At 37.8% G+C, this 16,379-nt stretch overlaps 1 protein-coding gene across 2 annotated transcripts in view; it reads right to left on the minus strand.

The window, feature by feature from the left end:
• LOC100715503 (broad substrate specificity ATP-binding cassette transporter ABCG2-like) overlaps positions 1–7,114 on the minus strand; it is a 54,706-nt gene extending 47,592 nt beyond the window's left edge. The window contains exon 1 of one of the 2 annotated variants that reach the window (XM_063247254.1): positions 7,001–7,114. The gene's annotated coding sequence lies outside the window, so the exon portion shown is untranslated. Of the gene's footprint in view, positions 1–6,751; positions 6,977–7,000 lie in introns of those variants that run through there. The other variant, XM_063247253.1, reaches the window with a different exon arrangement.
• Between the last annotated feature and the right edge of the window lie 9,265 nt (positions 7,115–16,379).

Here is a 16,379-nt window from a genome sequence, read left to right on the forward strand (position 1 = left end):
GCCCAGGCCCAAAGGTATTCACTGCAGAATTCTACACGAAATACAGAGAAGACCTAATGCCAACACTCCTCAAATTATTCAATGAGATTGAAAGGGAAGCAATCCTTCCTAAGTCATTCCTGGAAACAAATATTACTCTAGTACCAAAACCTGAGAAAGACCCAATGGAAAAAGAGAACTATAGGCCAATCTCCCTAATGAACACAGATGCAAACATCCTCAATAAAATATTGGCAAATAGGATGCAGCAAATCATCAAGAAGATTATACACCATGACCAAGTGGGATTCATCCCATGAATGCAAGGATGGTTCAACATACATAAATCAATAAATGTAATCCACCATATCAATAAAGCCAAAAGTAAGAATCACATGATCATTTCTATAGATGCAGAAAAAGCCTTCAATAAAGCCCAACATTCATTCCTGATAAGAACTTTACAGAAAATTGGATTAGATGGTCTTTATCTCAATATAATAAAGGCCATTTATGACAAACCAATAGCCAACATCATACTAAATGGCCAAAAATTGAAAGCCTTTATTTTAAAATCAGGCACAAGACAAGGATGTCCTTTATCACCACTCCTAATTTAATATAGTACTGGAAGTACTAGCCAGAGCAATTAGACAAGAGAGAGAAATAAAAGGAGCAAAGATAGGAAAAGAAGAATTTAAATTATCATTGTTTGCAGATGACATGATACTCTACATAGAAGACTCCCTAACCTCCATTGAAAGACTCTTAGATATAATAAATAAATTCAGTAATGTAGCTGGATAAAAATCAATACTCAGAAATCAAGAGCATTCCTATTCACTGAACAACAAAATCACAGAGAACAAAATAAGAGAGACCACACTGTTCACACTAGTAAGCAAAAAAATGAAATATTTAGGAATTACTCTTATGAAAGAAGTGAAAGACCTCTACAGGGAAAATTATATTACACTGAAAAAAGAAATTGAAGATGATCTCAGAAAATGAAAAGACATCCCTTGCTCATGGATAGGAAGAACAAACATTGTGAAAATGGCCATTCTCCCAAAACTTTTATACAGATTCAATGCAATCCCAATAAAAATACCATCAATATAACTTATAAATCTAGAGAAATCACTCCTAAAATTCATCTTGAACCAGAAGAGACATAGAATAGCAAAGGCAATTCTAAGCAGCAAAGGCAAGGCAGGAGGAATCACAATCCCTGACTTGAAGTTACACTACAAAGCAATAGTAGTAAATTCAACATGGTACTGGAATCAAAACAGAGCCGAAGAACAACAGAATTGATTAGAAGATACAACCACAACTACAAACACACTCAACCACCTTATCTTTGATAAAGGAGCCAAGCAGGTTCACTGGAAGAACGGCAGTCTCTTTAATAAATAGTGTTGGAAAAACTGGCTCTCCATTTGCCAAAAACTAAAGCTAGACACATGCCTATCAGCATGTACTAAATTAAAATCTAAATGGATCCAATATCTGAATATTAAAACAGAAACACTAAATCTATTGGAAGACAAATTGGGTAGAAACCTGAAGACATAGGGCAAGGTACAGAATTCATGAACAGGACTCAAACCACACGGTAAATACTTCCCAGAATCAATAACTGGGACACCTCTTATTAAAAGTTTCTGTATGTCAAAAGAAATCTCCAGCATAGTTAAAAGAAAACCCACAAATTGGGAAAAGATGTTAGTGAAATCCCCCTCAGACAAGGGACTTTTGTCTAAAACATATAAAGAATTAGAAAAACTCAGATCCCCAAAATTCAAAGATCCAATCCAAAAATGGGCATCTGAGATGAATACACACTTCTCAGATGAAGAAATACAAATGGCAAATAAATACATGAAAAAATGTTCATCCTCATTGGTCATTAGAGAAATGCAAATTAAAGCCACACTGAGATTCTATCTCACTCCTGAAAGAATGGCCAGGATCAAGAAAACCAACAACAACAAATGCTGGAGAGGCTGTGGGGAAAAAGAACTCTCCTACACTGTTGTTGGGAGTGTAGACTGGTACAGCCTTTGTGGAGGTCAGTCTGGAGATTTCTCAAAAAGCTGGGATTGGAAGTCCCATTTGTTCCTGCTCTTCCACTTCTAGGTATATGCCCAGAAGAACTGAAAGCATCATACCACAGTGATATACGTGCACCTATATTAATAGCAGCACAATTTGTAATCACCAGATCTTGGAAACAACCCAAGTGTCCATCAACTGAGGAATGGTTAAAAAAGCTGTGGTATTTCTATACAATGGAGTATTACTCAGCTATAAAGAAGTATCACTTTGAGGTATTTTTCAATAAATGGGCGCAGCTTGAGACCATATTCATAAGTGAAATAAATCAGTTCCGCATGTGTGAATACAGAATAGTTTCCCGAAGGTAAGTGATGATTCAAATATATAAAAATATGTGGTAATCATGATTCCCCATTATGTGTCCCTGAAGCCTTATAAAGCTTTCACTTATTAATTGGAATGGCTTTATTCTGGGCTGCTTGATATTATTGCCTGTGATGAAATGAACAGCTATTTTGAAGAAAATAAGTCATCAAAATAGCTAGTCCTAATTTAGTATCATCTTGTTTTGAAGACCCAACAAACTATGCCTCTTCTGTCTCCAGTGGTTTTATCATGATGTATCCTGCTGGATTTTATTATATGTTATAGTATAAACAAAAATTTTTATAGGCAAAGAGATAATATAGAAACCATTGTTCATTCTCTGTTAGCTGGTTCTAAATAGCCTACAATGCTTTCATCCGCTTGAATGGTTTTACACTGACTTGAAATGTTTGAAACTATAGTATATGAAGTTATATTAAAATATTTCAAGGAAAAAGACACTATGGTAACTACCATTAAGTCGGGTTATTGGTAGTGAAGCACTAGGTTGCTGAAACTGTCATGCTTTGACCTGTACTGTTATGTTGTTATGTCCTCTTTTATCTCAATCTCTCTCTTACTCATTAAAAAAATTATTTAGTTATTTTTTATGATTTTTTAATTAAGGGAAAAAATCAAAAAAATTAGCAGGATATATTATAGTAAGTTTTTTGATTTCCTATTAACTGAATCCCTGTAATACTCCCACTATCTTTTTTTGACTGATTAGACTGTTCTGTTCTGTATGATAGTATCAAGTTTGAGGGTATAGGCAACTACTTTGAAGGCAATAAGATTCACTATGATGCCCATTCTGGTTTGACTATTATCTTCTTTGGAAGTCCTATAATGTTTACAAATTTTAGGTTTTATTGGTCTTGTTCTCTACTTTTTTGTTCAACTTTATAATACCTAATGAGATAGACAATTCATTTTAAGGAAGTAAGAGGCATTATCGTAACCATTGTTGATAACCTTGTACTCTTTTTTTACATCATGTGCTATGTCTACCCTTGGTTTTGACTGAAAGCTTTGTTTTGTCATATTTGACTTTATTCTCTTCCAAAAAAATTAATAAGAACTAAGGAGTAATAAAACCCAAAATGTGTAAATTTTGTTGTAAAAAAGAGAGGAAAAAAAAGTGCTCTCAAGGATACAACTGCAAGTGTGTTTAGGGGTGATAAATAGATGACTATATTAATGTTTTTGGTTTGATCATTGAACACAACTGTTTGCAGTCTCACTGTTTGAATGTCCACTTTGTATGCTTTGATACTGTGACTTGATCAACTATCTCTAAGATGATAATGTGTAATCTATTAACTGGTGATTTCTTACTGTTTTTTTTTATAGTTCTGTATTACTTGTACCCTAACACCACTTTGTTTTGTTTTTTCTCTTTTTCCTTTTAAATAATTTTTTTAAAAAAGAAATAATCTCACAAGCAAAAAAAGACATGAAAACTATGATGAAGGACTGCCACAGCAAACGTATAGTTGACGTAGATTTTTCAAAAAAGGAGTATAGGAAAATAATGAATATCCACCATAGGAGACAAATGGAATCCAAGAAAGAAAATCGAACACACATGTAGGAAATTAAAATTCCATTAAATGTTTGCAAAAGAAATTAAATGAAATTCAGACAGACTATCAGACCTAGAAGACAGGATTTTTTAGTAATCACAAAAAGAAAGATCTCTTTAAAATAGCAAAGAACCTTGAAAAATCAATTCAATAGCTGCAAGATGATTCAGAAAAGATTATAGGGTTGACAGGAATTAATAAACATGAAAAAGTCATCAAAAATGGCATGAATAAACATACAGAGAAGCAATGGTAGAACACTTCCAGAGGTTGGAATAAGAATTCTACATATGAATTCAAAATAGTCATGACCAAGATAAATCTGTACTTCAGAATGTAATATTCAAGATTCCAGAATTTTGGCACAAGAACAAAATTTTAAAGGTTGTTGTAGTAAAGAAAGGCATCACATATAAAGTAAAGTCCTTCAGAATCACACCCAATATTTCAGCACAAACCCTTACGTCAAGGAGAGGTGGAGTGAAAAATTTCAAATCATTAAAGAAAACACCTGCCAAGACAGGTTGATGGCACCTGAAAAGCTATCCTTCACAATTAATGGAGAAATGAGACATTTCCATGGCAAAAAACAAGTGAAGAAATTCATGACCACTAAATCAGCTCACCAATTGTTACAAAAGATTTTCTAGAAAGAATCACAGGGACTATTATTAAAACAATAATCAAGTGAAGGAGGCTATAAGGCAAAGCAAGCAATTAAACAGAAAGGAAAGACAAGGAATCAAAAGCAAGATAATAATATGACAAGAGTAAAACAATATATATCAGTTAAAGTGCTCCTTGTTAATGGTCCAATTCACCAATCAGAAGAAACACACTGCCATTAAGTCCTGCGGTTTCATGTGTAGCATCTGATGCCACCAAAAACTATTGATAAATCATAGGAGATAGCAAACACAAACTACCCTGATGTGACCATTATATAATATATATGTTAACTGAAATGTCTTACCATGTACAATACATATTTTAATTACTTCAGACTGGTTTAAAACAATTTAAAATATTTTAATCCTGATAGAAATATTTGGAGAATATTTATTAAACATGAAGTCCAATTATCCCTCGATAATTTCTAGTTTAATTATTGAATAAGGCCAAACCACATGAAGGACCAGAGTTTTATCATCCAAATTGTCCAGAACACTTAGATTAACAACAATGACAACTACATGAGCCCTCTCAGAATGCACAGGAGACCGTGCACTGCTGTGTTATGGGGCAGTGCTGAGGCTGCTCTCCCATTCCATTTTCAGTCTCTGCGTGTCTGTGTGATACGTGTACAGGACAGGTTCCTCAAAAGTGAATCAGGAAAAGCTTCACTGAATAACCAACATGTTTTTCCATTACTGTCACTAAATTATATGATTGGTCTTTCCCTTTTATTTAGGATGCAGATTTGTTAAGGATAGAGGACTCTTTGATCCACAGATGCTCCTTCTAATATTCTCCTTTTAATATGCTCCTTTTTTTCTTTTTTTGGTGGGGAAGGGTCAAACTAAGGACTGGTGACAGAACTTAGAACCTCACGTCTGCCAGGCAGGTACTTATGCTGCTGAGCTAAATCACCAACCATATAATGTGCTCCTCCATGGCATATTTCCACCCTAGGTTGTAGTTTATCTTCTACTTATCATGTTTATTATCACTTGACATGCTTCATATATACACTGTAATTACTTAATGATGTTAAGTTCAGAGATAGATTTTTGCATGTGTGTGTGATATTTTAATTTTTTGTGCTACAAGAGAATGTATTTTAAGGAAATTACTGAAAAAAATCTAAGGCCTAGTTCAAAAATGCCTAATTTTTTTACTATTAATTTGTATATTTTTATGAAAAATGGAGAAGTTTTCTATATCTTCTGTCATGTACAGAAATAACACATGCAATATCAAATATTGAGAGACTTTCAATCCACTGGTTTGCTGTTTTTGTATTGATTAAAAATTTTTAATTAGAATTTTAAATTTTGTAGTTATTAAAACACCCATTTTTGGAAAAATACCAAGAGGAAATCAGTAACTATAGCAAAAGGAGCAAATGTGGACAAACTTCATGTTCTGGGAAAATAAAACTGATTGATCAATTCCTTCAAAGCACCAAATTTACCTTTAAACGTGGTAACTTTCCTTCTGAGTAAATTACTCTTGATCCTATGTCAGCTACAACTATCTTCACATATTTGCAGGAAAGCAAGAGTGTTATACTTACTAAATGGGCTAGACCCAGAATCACTTGCACCATGTTATATTTTCAAGAAACACACACACCTACACAGAAAGAGAGAGAGAGAGAGAGAATCAGAGAGAAAGAGAGACAGAGAAAGAGAGAGAATTGAGTTTCTATTTCATACTCACTTTGAAAGGAGTCTGTGAGGAGCCACAGACTCAGTCATCCCTAGTGAGCACTGCTCTGTTTTCTAATTCACTGTACACACACAATCCCACATACATTTCCCAGCACATACTCATTGCAAATTACTTACTGGACTCAGTTCACTGGGTTTATGTAATTAAGAGCTGGAATCTTAGGATACCATGACTCAAAGGCAGAGTTTCAGCAGTCACTGATTAAGTAAAGTTTGTAAAGAGTTGAGAGGAGTCATGGAAGCTTGTAAACAGTACCTGCGGAGCAGCTTGTAAACTAATGATAGGAAGCATCTGAGCTGCACTCTCTTCATGTTAACAGTTTTTTGTGCTATGCTTCCAAGTTGCCCACAAACTCTGGGGTTTACCTGAAACTCAGGTCTAGGTCTCCCAAGTAGCTGCTACTGCAGGCAGTGCCAGGTTGAGCTGCTCCAATTGTGAGACATCCCAAAGACCTCCCAGAGCTTCCATGATCAGTTCTTGGCTGCCTCCTCCCATCTCCTTGTCTCCTTTGGGGCTGCAGGTTCCCTCTGACCTCCTACTCCTCAGTGATGCAGTCTGCAGCACCTTCCTTTGAGGGACTGCCCGTTGGCCTTCTCCTAAGGTCTGGTACTCACCACAGGCAAACTTGGGTTGGCAGGGTAGTGTGCTCTGTGCTGGGCTGTGGGACTCCCTGGGTTGGACAGAAGAAACAGTACAGGAAGCCCAGGGCTCAGGGTACACAGAGCGCGGTTCACTTTTGGGAATCATCGCAGTGCAGATGTTTTCCTCCGCCACTTTTTTGGGTGGGGACGCCTGTCAGGGCCAGATATGAGTCCAGTATGCAGGGGGCTGAGCCACCCATTGGACCAGAACCAACACTCTCTCCTCAGTGCCTAAAGACTCCCTGTGCAACTAGGGGGAAACCCATTGCTCTTGCCTGCTTGGATTTTCCAAATACATAGACAACCCTGTTTTCAATGGAGTCCCTGCCTGATGAAGACTTGCTCTGCTCACATGGCTTGCCCAAGCCAAGAGTGAAAGGATGATAGCCCTTTCCTGGACACTGACTGAGGGGTTGTGCCCAAGTATGTAAAATAAAGAACTGAAGTTTTCCATGAAAGTCTTTAGTACTGTTCCTAGCAGTCCTCCCATATGCACTTTCTTGTGCTTTCCTGAGCCTCCATAGTTTCTCAAAAGTGACTATGGGTTTAGGTGAACAGCTGAATTTCAACTCCAACATCTGGCCTCAGAAATGAGTCCTTGCATGGAAATGTGTTCTGCTTTATCACACCAAAGAAAAATCATGCAAACAACTAGTTACTTATTTAAATCAACACTAGGAATTCTTGTTAGTTGTTCACCTAATACAGGAGAGTTGTAGCAAAAGACTAGAGAAAGTAATTGGTGGTACATGTTTTATAATATTGAAAATACCCTACTGTATATTTTTCAATAACTACCATTTGTAGCTAATCACTCTTTTAGCTTCCGTTCTATCAGTTTATCCACTCTTAAAGAATCATGAGAAAATATATATTTTTTCATGATTTATTGTAAGTCACAGTTAGGGCAGCTCCTTCAGATCCTGTTTTTAAAAGCTCCTTAATAACAAGCTGGGAGGCAACTTTCAAGAGGGAACCTCTCTCTCTCTCTGTTTCACTCTCTCCCTCTCGGACTCCCCATATATAACGTGAGGAAATGTGAAACAGAGAGAAAGAACAGGAACAAGCAAAGTGAAACAACAACTAATTTGAATATACAATTCTGGAATTATATATATATATATATATATATATATATATATATATATATATGTAAAGGCAGGGAAACTTTCTCATTGGTAAACATCTTCGGACCAAGGTTCATGTCCCTGCACCAAAGGGGGTGAAATATTATATGTATTCATATATATATCAGGCAACACATACCAAAAATCTATACATTTTAAAATGGTTGAAAATACTGTACAAGAAAAATCTACTTTGCTCTAGATAGTAACAAGAATTCATCTTTTTTCAGCATAATATGCTACATTTGATTTAATGAACATAGAAAAGTTTTATGAGCATAATTGGACTTTGCTTAAAGTAATGGATAGATATAAGATACATAGAGAAAAACAGGGTTTGAGTTTTTTAATTTGCCTTATTTTTATTTGTTCTAGAAAATAAGTAAAACAAACTTATAGCAAAGATAGTTCACCTTGTTCTAGTATAATTTACAAAGTAATTTAATTTATGTTTTGCATGTTGAGAACAGTTTTTGCTAGCTAAATTCGTGTTAGTTCCAAACTTTGCCATGCTGATCTTATGTGACATTTTGAAATTTTTCTGGTTCCCTGAGATTCACTTCAGAGTGCTCACCTTTACAACCATGATTTAAGGGGCCTGGCTACTCCTCACACTGGCAGAAGACCTTGACATCATCCACACAGTGCTGGTTTCATTGATGTCCAACATTCAAGAATTATTCAGTAATAAAAATTTCCCCCAAGATTCCAGAAATCATGGGTGGCCAGGCAAAAATAGATAATCAGATAAGATTTCTTGCCTTATAAGCAGCTAAGTATAGAATGAGACCTCTATACACTGTGAGCCAAAATAAATCTTTTCTCTTTGTGTGTCAGGTATTTTGTCCCAACAAGAAAGTAAATAACACGGTTAGTTGTCTGCCATCCCAAGAAATAACAGTTCTCATTGGTTGTGTTTGAGCACCAAGTGTTCAAGTATTTATTTGAAGTATGATTGAACTACTATTTCCAGAAACACTGACCTACTAATACAGTAACTTTCCAACATTTGTAATTTGACAGAAAAGAGGTTTATCTTTTACTCATTTGTAGTCCATGGTGTCCTGATTCTGAGACAAAACGAGGATGACAAGACAGAGTGTGAAGGAAAAAGTGCCCAACCATGGCACTCAGGAAGCAGAAAGAGAAAGAAAATGATAAGAAGCGAGAAATCACACTGTGAAAAACTTTAACTAAGATACCAGTCCCCTGGTAATGAGATAGAAGTCATACAAAGCCCACACTGATCCTAAGGCCAAAGTCTTCTCTGCACTCAGTTCAATTATAAGCATCAGAATGATCAGTTGGTGTATTTTAAATTGCATTGAATATTTTAGTTACATATTTGGAACATCAACTCATTTCATGATCAAAAATAGGTATTTTAACAATGTAGGTGTCACTTAGAGTACCATAGGAATTTTCAGTTTTTTTCTTGAGTTCCTAAATTAACTATAAAATATCCAGTTCTCTCAAAAACATAACAAGTGTAAGACTTGAATGCACTTTACAGAGAAATTAGGAGTTAGAAAAAGACAAGCTCATCATCCTGCAGGGCTCAGAGCTTTGTATGTGGGAAATTTTACTTCATTTTTTAGTTAAAATAATGTCAGAGCAGAAAGGATTTTATTAAAACCCAGGACTGGTAATGCAAATCCATTTTAAACTCACTTAGTTTGAATGTGAAAATAATGCTCCTTGACTTTATAGATATCTGGCCAACCTTAAACATTGTTTTAAGAGATTTTAGCTTCTGACCAAGGATTACACTGAGAAGAGTTAGCATGTATGTTTCTTTTTTAAATCCTGGGGGTGTTCTCTAAGCTTCACATATACCAAGCCAGTGCCTTAAATTGAAGGTGGCAAGTATTTTGTCCCAGCATTGAGGAAAATAACTAAGATAATACATATATTATTAAATATAAGGCTAAAAATAACAACATAGGGATACTTTAAAAACACAATGTTTAATAATACCTACCTGGTGTCAGCCCACTCATGAGCCCAAGGAAAGTATGAGAGTCAAGAAGCAATGGTAAAGAAAACACATATGCAGCATATCAGCATCAACAGCATGCAGCATGGAGCCAAGCAGAACACAAGAGCACAACAGCATAAGAGGGCAAGAGCACAAGAGCAGCCTGCCTTTATTTTATAGTTCTTATATGGGTTGTTACCTTATATTTACATTCTTACCTCGTGCCATAGCCAGTGCATGTTTATTTACTCACTGCTAAACCATGGCTATAAAATTAAGTCCCGTCATGTACCTGCACTGATAACCAGAATCATGTCCTCAGGTGTCCTTAGACAACTCTGAGCTTTGAAGCAGTCTGAGCGGTTCCCCACACTCCGCTCTCTCAAAGGTCTAGGATGCGTTACCTTTTGTGAGCTGCACATAATACTGGCCCATGTACACAAATATTACAACAATACAGGGCTATCAAGTACCAGTTGAATACCAAGGATTCACACTGTTCGTTAAGGGAATCCTTGTGCAGCACCTGGGTAGCAGAAATCTCTGCATCTATCTTGTGAAAGATTTTTACACCTATGTCTGGTGATCAAAGATATAAATACAACATTTTGTGAGTAAGAAGGCAGAAATGCCTCCTTGTGTTGCAGTCAGCAAAGCAAGAGCCATGAGGTTTTGCAAAACCATCTTTATCCTCTGAGAAGTCTCATCTATGAACAATGCTAAAGCCTGACGTGTAACATTCAAGGCCTGGGCCACATGTTGAGCCAGGGTTTCAATTTGGAGGGCTCCTGGCAGCATCAAGGACATTGGATAAAATCACTATGCCACTTGTTTAGAATGGTACCATCTGTGATTCACAGCATCCCAGTTGTGGGGTGTGTATTTAAGAGTGGATCTGATAGTGCCCTTAACATATGGAAATATGCAGTCTCAGCATCTTCTCCAATGGACAGTTAGGTGTGGTCAACCTGTGGGATCACAAACAATCCATAATGCATCTGCAGTGGTCAATCAGAGGTCATGATATATATAAACTTATAGCTGTCCCACCACTTGTTTGTGTCATTTACTAATAATGTCTGTTACACAAGTTGGGGGATAGCTATCCCACTGTTTGATTTCCCACTGAAGTATTCACTTCTTGAATACAAAGTGGGACTACATCCAATAATATCACAGAATCTCCCAGTCATCCACCCCCATCCAACGATGGTACATAACAGGGCCCAGCCCCTGTGGGATGGATGTGCTTTTTCAGATTATTGCCTCAATGACCCAGTGCTATTGATCTCAGGCAGAGCTAGTCCAGTTTTGCTGTCATCATTCAGTCCAATTGAGCAAGGATACCAGCATGATCCTCCATGGGAGGCCCTCAGCTGCCTCGGTGGGCCATTCAGTGCACACCCAACGATGCAATTATTGATGCACATGAGCTAACTTATGTGCCCATGAGACAGTACTGTTAGTGTGGCTCATTCTGGTCAGATGAGATCAGGGAGATCTCACCTTTCTAGGAGAAAGCAGGCCACACATTCGTTCTGTGATAGGGTTGTGCCTGGTATCTACTTTTACCCCTTGGCTTAGAAAAGCGGACTGTGGTTCCTGCTGCTACCAAAGATAAGAGAGTTGGTGCTCAATCCACCCTCACGCACCCCAAGGAATATGTCAAGCAGCCACAAAATCACTCTTTTCAGAAAGGTGGTACCAGCCCTGGGCAAAATGTACGCCAGTGCCTTCAATAGCCAAGTTGAAGTCTAAGGCTGTATTTATACAGCATGTCTCAGTTTTCCCTGCAGGGTTCCAATAAGACTACTAAATTGCCCACCAGGCAGTTTTCAGGCCAATCCCAATAGCAGCTTCCTAGTCCCTAGGCTCCAATGCAGGAAGAATTAAGAACACTTTCATAGACTTAGGGTCCTGCTCTTTGGATTGAATATGCAGAGGAATCAGTTGTGCTTTCAGAGGAGATCCAATGGGCTGTCACCCATACACTGGGACTGGTCACTGAGTAACTGAACCATCTAGGATAAGACCTGCACCACACAGCAAACTCTGGACCCAAATTGACAAGTTTGTTTTTCATGATCCCATTGTATCTCTCAGTTATACCAGCATCCTGTGGCCAGTATGGCACATGAAAGTGTCAAATGACATCATTATTTCTAGTCCATTGTTGTACATGTGCCTTTATAAAATGAGTTCCCCTGTGAGATGCTATTCCTAGCAGAATCTTGTATGCAGCAGTCAACCATTGTGAAACCTTAACTCTGTAAGCTTGTTCACAAGAGGGCACAAGGTAAGATAAAGCTACACCTATGTCTGTATCTACAGCAGTCAAAGCATACCTGTGCTCCTGGGAGAAAGGCAGGAGCCCACTATAATCCACCTACCAATATAATCCTATTTGCTGCAGTAACTAGGGTACTCATATATCATACGAAGTTTTGTGGTTATCTTTCTGGGAATCCTATTTGCTGTAGCCTTTGACTCAGAAGGAGTCAAGTCCAGGAGCCATCCCAGCTTCAGGGTAGGGGGTCCCACATGTCCCAGTTTCTTATGGAGCCAAGGTCTCACTGCAAAAGTAGCCCTTAGAGAGAGGCCACTCTTGTCAATGAATCAGCTAAGTTATTCCCCAGCACGAGGAGGAGCTTATGTCCTGAAACATGATACACTATGTGGTTAGTACTTTGGCTGCATACCCATAAGTCTTTCTATAGGTGAGCACCCCAATGCCCTATCTGCAAGTCCTGAATCACCCAAGCTGGCAACCAGAGCACCAGTCCCCTAAAGATGACCCAACGGTCTGTGCACAAATGTAGGGGAACTTATTCATGCAACATAAGTAGTCACACTGCCCACAACTCTGCCAGTTGGTGGACCAGCCTGTTCCAGTTTCAAACCAAAGTAGCTCTCTACTGTGCTGCACAGAGACTGTCATCTATTGCAGGGCTGTGTCACAGCTATACCCATCGGTATATTCAGCATCAGCTGGAGGTCCCTCTTTTCCTTTTGCATAGGGATTAGGAATCAATTCCTATAGTCCATCCTCCTGGATGAGTTCCTGCACCATGTTCATCACAAATCCCAAAACTGTTCCCAGTTCAATTTCCAAACAGCCTAGCCAAGAAAGAGGCCCCAATATGTGAGAGTGGGGCTTGTGTCACTCCGTTCTTACAATGGGCTGTTCATGTCATTACCCGGCCATCTCTCTGTCCCATGGTTCCCCACAGGTATGCAGAGCAGAGTACAGTGATGCTGTTTTTCAACCAGGGAATTTTGACTGTTGGTTCCCTTTCACAACTGTACCCAAATCCCAACAGGGTGCTTCCACTCCCTGTGTTTTTGCCATAAGCCTCAGTCAAACCCACTGCCATTCAACCTCATGATTAGAATGAATGGCATTGTAGGGCCAATGACTCATAGGATTCTCACCCATCAATATCTCTTTTTAGTTCCTAAAAAGCAGCTTGTTCTACACCTGCTCAGTCATGTAGCACTGTTCCAAATCATCTGGTATAAAGGTTGCAGCAATGTAGCTAGGTGTGGTGTGAACCCTACCAAGTTCACATATATCTTTAACTGGTGTACTGTCATGGGTCTGGGGTATACTTGGATTTTATCAAAACAGCATCAGGAAATACTTTCATCTACTCAACCAGATAACATCCAAGAATTTGACATACAAGCCAGGTCCCCAGCACTTGTCTTTGTTCATGGCTTACATGCATATCAATAAAACTTCCTTCAGGTTGTGCCTGGCATCTTTCAAATCTGCAAGGCAATCAGACATTAACGTAATGTCATCAAGTGGTGCAGAATATGGGCCACCAGGTCATTATGCAAAGTTGGGCTATGTAAATAGCCTTGTGGAAACACCAGGAAGGTCCATTGCCTGCCCTGCCAGGTGAAGGAAAATTGATCTTGATTATCAGGTGTAACAGAGAAAGAGGCATTAGCCAAATCCTCAACATAATCGCTTCAGAGTGAGATGATCCATGAAGTCTGCAATGTTAGGCACTGCTACATGCAGTGGAGCAATCACTTTATTAAGCTCCTGGTAATCCACATTCTCCACGTCCCATCTGGCTTCTGAACAGGCAATAGGGGGGAGTTAAAAGGGCTCTAAACAGGGTATATCAGCCCTGCTTCTTCCAATTTTAAGATAGTCCATCCTATTTCTTCATGACCACCAAGCAGCTGATAATGCTTCATGCACACAACCTACGTGGCTTGTGGGAGAGTCAGCAGTGCATGGTGTAGATGGCCTTGGATTACATTTTTTACCATGTGAAGTTACAGCTCAAATTCTCCCTCGTTGGTGTCTAGTTGAGCACCAGTCAGTATATCCACTCCTAGTATTTATTCAGTAACCAGGGAAACATAAATGTCATGTTGGTATGGGGGCAAGCACCCAATTTCCAAAGCTACCTGGGCCTTCCAGACCATAATGTAGTCACCTCCATACCCTCCTATGTGTGCAGTAGTTCAGTTCCTCGTATGTTCTTAATGGTAATTCTTGTCTGAGGAAGAGCTGGAAAACATTTTTTTCACACATTCTAGGTTGTCTCTTCACTCTGTTGGTACTTTTTCTTGCTGTGAAAAAGCTTTTTAATAAGTTGAGATCCCAGTTATTGATTGTGTGTGATAGTTCCTGTGTGATCAGAATTTTATTCATTAAAGTATTTGTCTACACCAATATTTTCAAGAGTTACATCTATTATGTCTTGCAATAAAATTAATGTTTCTGATTTAATACCTGTAACTGTGATCCATTTCAAATTTGTTTATAACATGGTGAAAGATAATGGGTCCCATTTCAATCTTTGGCATGTGTAAAATCAATTTTTCTAACTCCATTTATTAAAGACACCTTCTTTTAGAGAATTTTTTGGCACTTTTGTCAAAGACAAGATAATTTAGTATGTCTCAAGTGGTTTCTGCATCTTCTAATCTATTCCATCGATGCTTGGGTCCATTTTATTGCCAGTACTATGATATTTATATCCCAGTAGCTTCACAGTATAATTTCAAGTCAGGAATTGTGATGCCCCTGCCTTGCTTTTTTTGCTGATAATTTATGTTGCTATTTGAGGCCTCGTCTGTTTCCAAATGAATTTTAGATATTTTTCTCTAATTCTGTGAGATATGCCATTGGAATTTTTATGGAAGTTGCATTAAATCTGTATAAGAGTTTTGGACTTATGTCTATTTTCACTATATTGGCTCTCTGTACCCAAAACCAAGGAATGTCTTTCCATTTTTGAGTATCAGATTCAATTTTCTTTTTTCAGAGTACTGTAATTTGTAATGTAGAAGTCCTTCACATCCTTCATTAGAATGATTCCTATGTACTATATTTTTTGGATGCTATTGTATCTCTAAGTTCTCTCCCAATGAATTTTTATTGATGTACAGAAAGGCCATCAATTTTTGTCTGATTTATTTTATGCAGCTATACTACTGAATTTGATTATTAAATCTAGAAGTTTTTTGAGGAGTTTTTGGAATATTCTAGGTAGAGCATCATGTCATTTGTGAATAATAACCTAACTTCCTTTCCTATCATTATTCCTTTCATTTCTTTCTTTTGTCTACTTACTTAGGTTAAAGTTTCCAGAACTATGTCGAATATGAGCATAGACCATGGACATCTATCTCTTGTTCCTGATTTTAGACATAAAGCTTTCAGTTATTGTACATTTAGTATGATGTTGGCTATTGGTTTGTTTTAGATGGCTTTTTATCATATTGTAACAAAGAGCCTCTTCCAGTTTTCTATGGAAGTTTTATGAAAGGTATGAAGTTTTATGAATAGGTGCTGGACTTTGTCAAAAGCTTTTTCTGCATCTTTTGAGATGATCATATGTGTTTTGTTCCTGGTTCTGTTATTATAGTGTATAAATTGATTGCTTTATTTATGTTGAATATTCTTGCCTCCCTGAGATCAATCTAACTTGTATAACCTTCTTGATGATTTGCTACATTCTGTTTGTCAGTGACCTAACTGAGAATTTTTGCATCTGTGTTTATTAAAAAGGCTGAACTGTAGTTCTCTTTCTTATAGTTGGGTCCCTGTCTCTCTCTCTCTCTCTCTCTCTCTCTCTCTCTCTCTCTCTCTCTCTCTCTCTCTCTCTTTCTCTCTGTCTCTCTCTCTGTCTGTCTCTCTCTCTGTCTCTCTCTCTGTCTGTCTCTCTCTCTGTCTGTCTCTCTCTCTGTCTCTCTCCAATCAGTATATATACAACCAGTA

Source organism: Cavia porcellus, unplaced genomic scaffold (genome assembly GCF_034190915.1).
Source record: "Cavia porcellus strain 051 isolate PalLab524CR breed Dunkin Hartley unplaced genomic scaffold, mCavPor4.1 scaffold_4, whole genome shotgun sequence".
In the NCBI taxonomy this organism is placed as follows: Eukaryota; Metazoa; Chordata; class Mammalia; order Rodentia; family Caviidae; genus Cavia; species Cavia porcellus.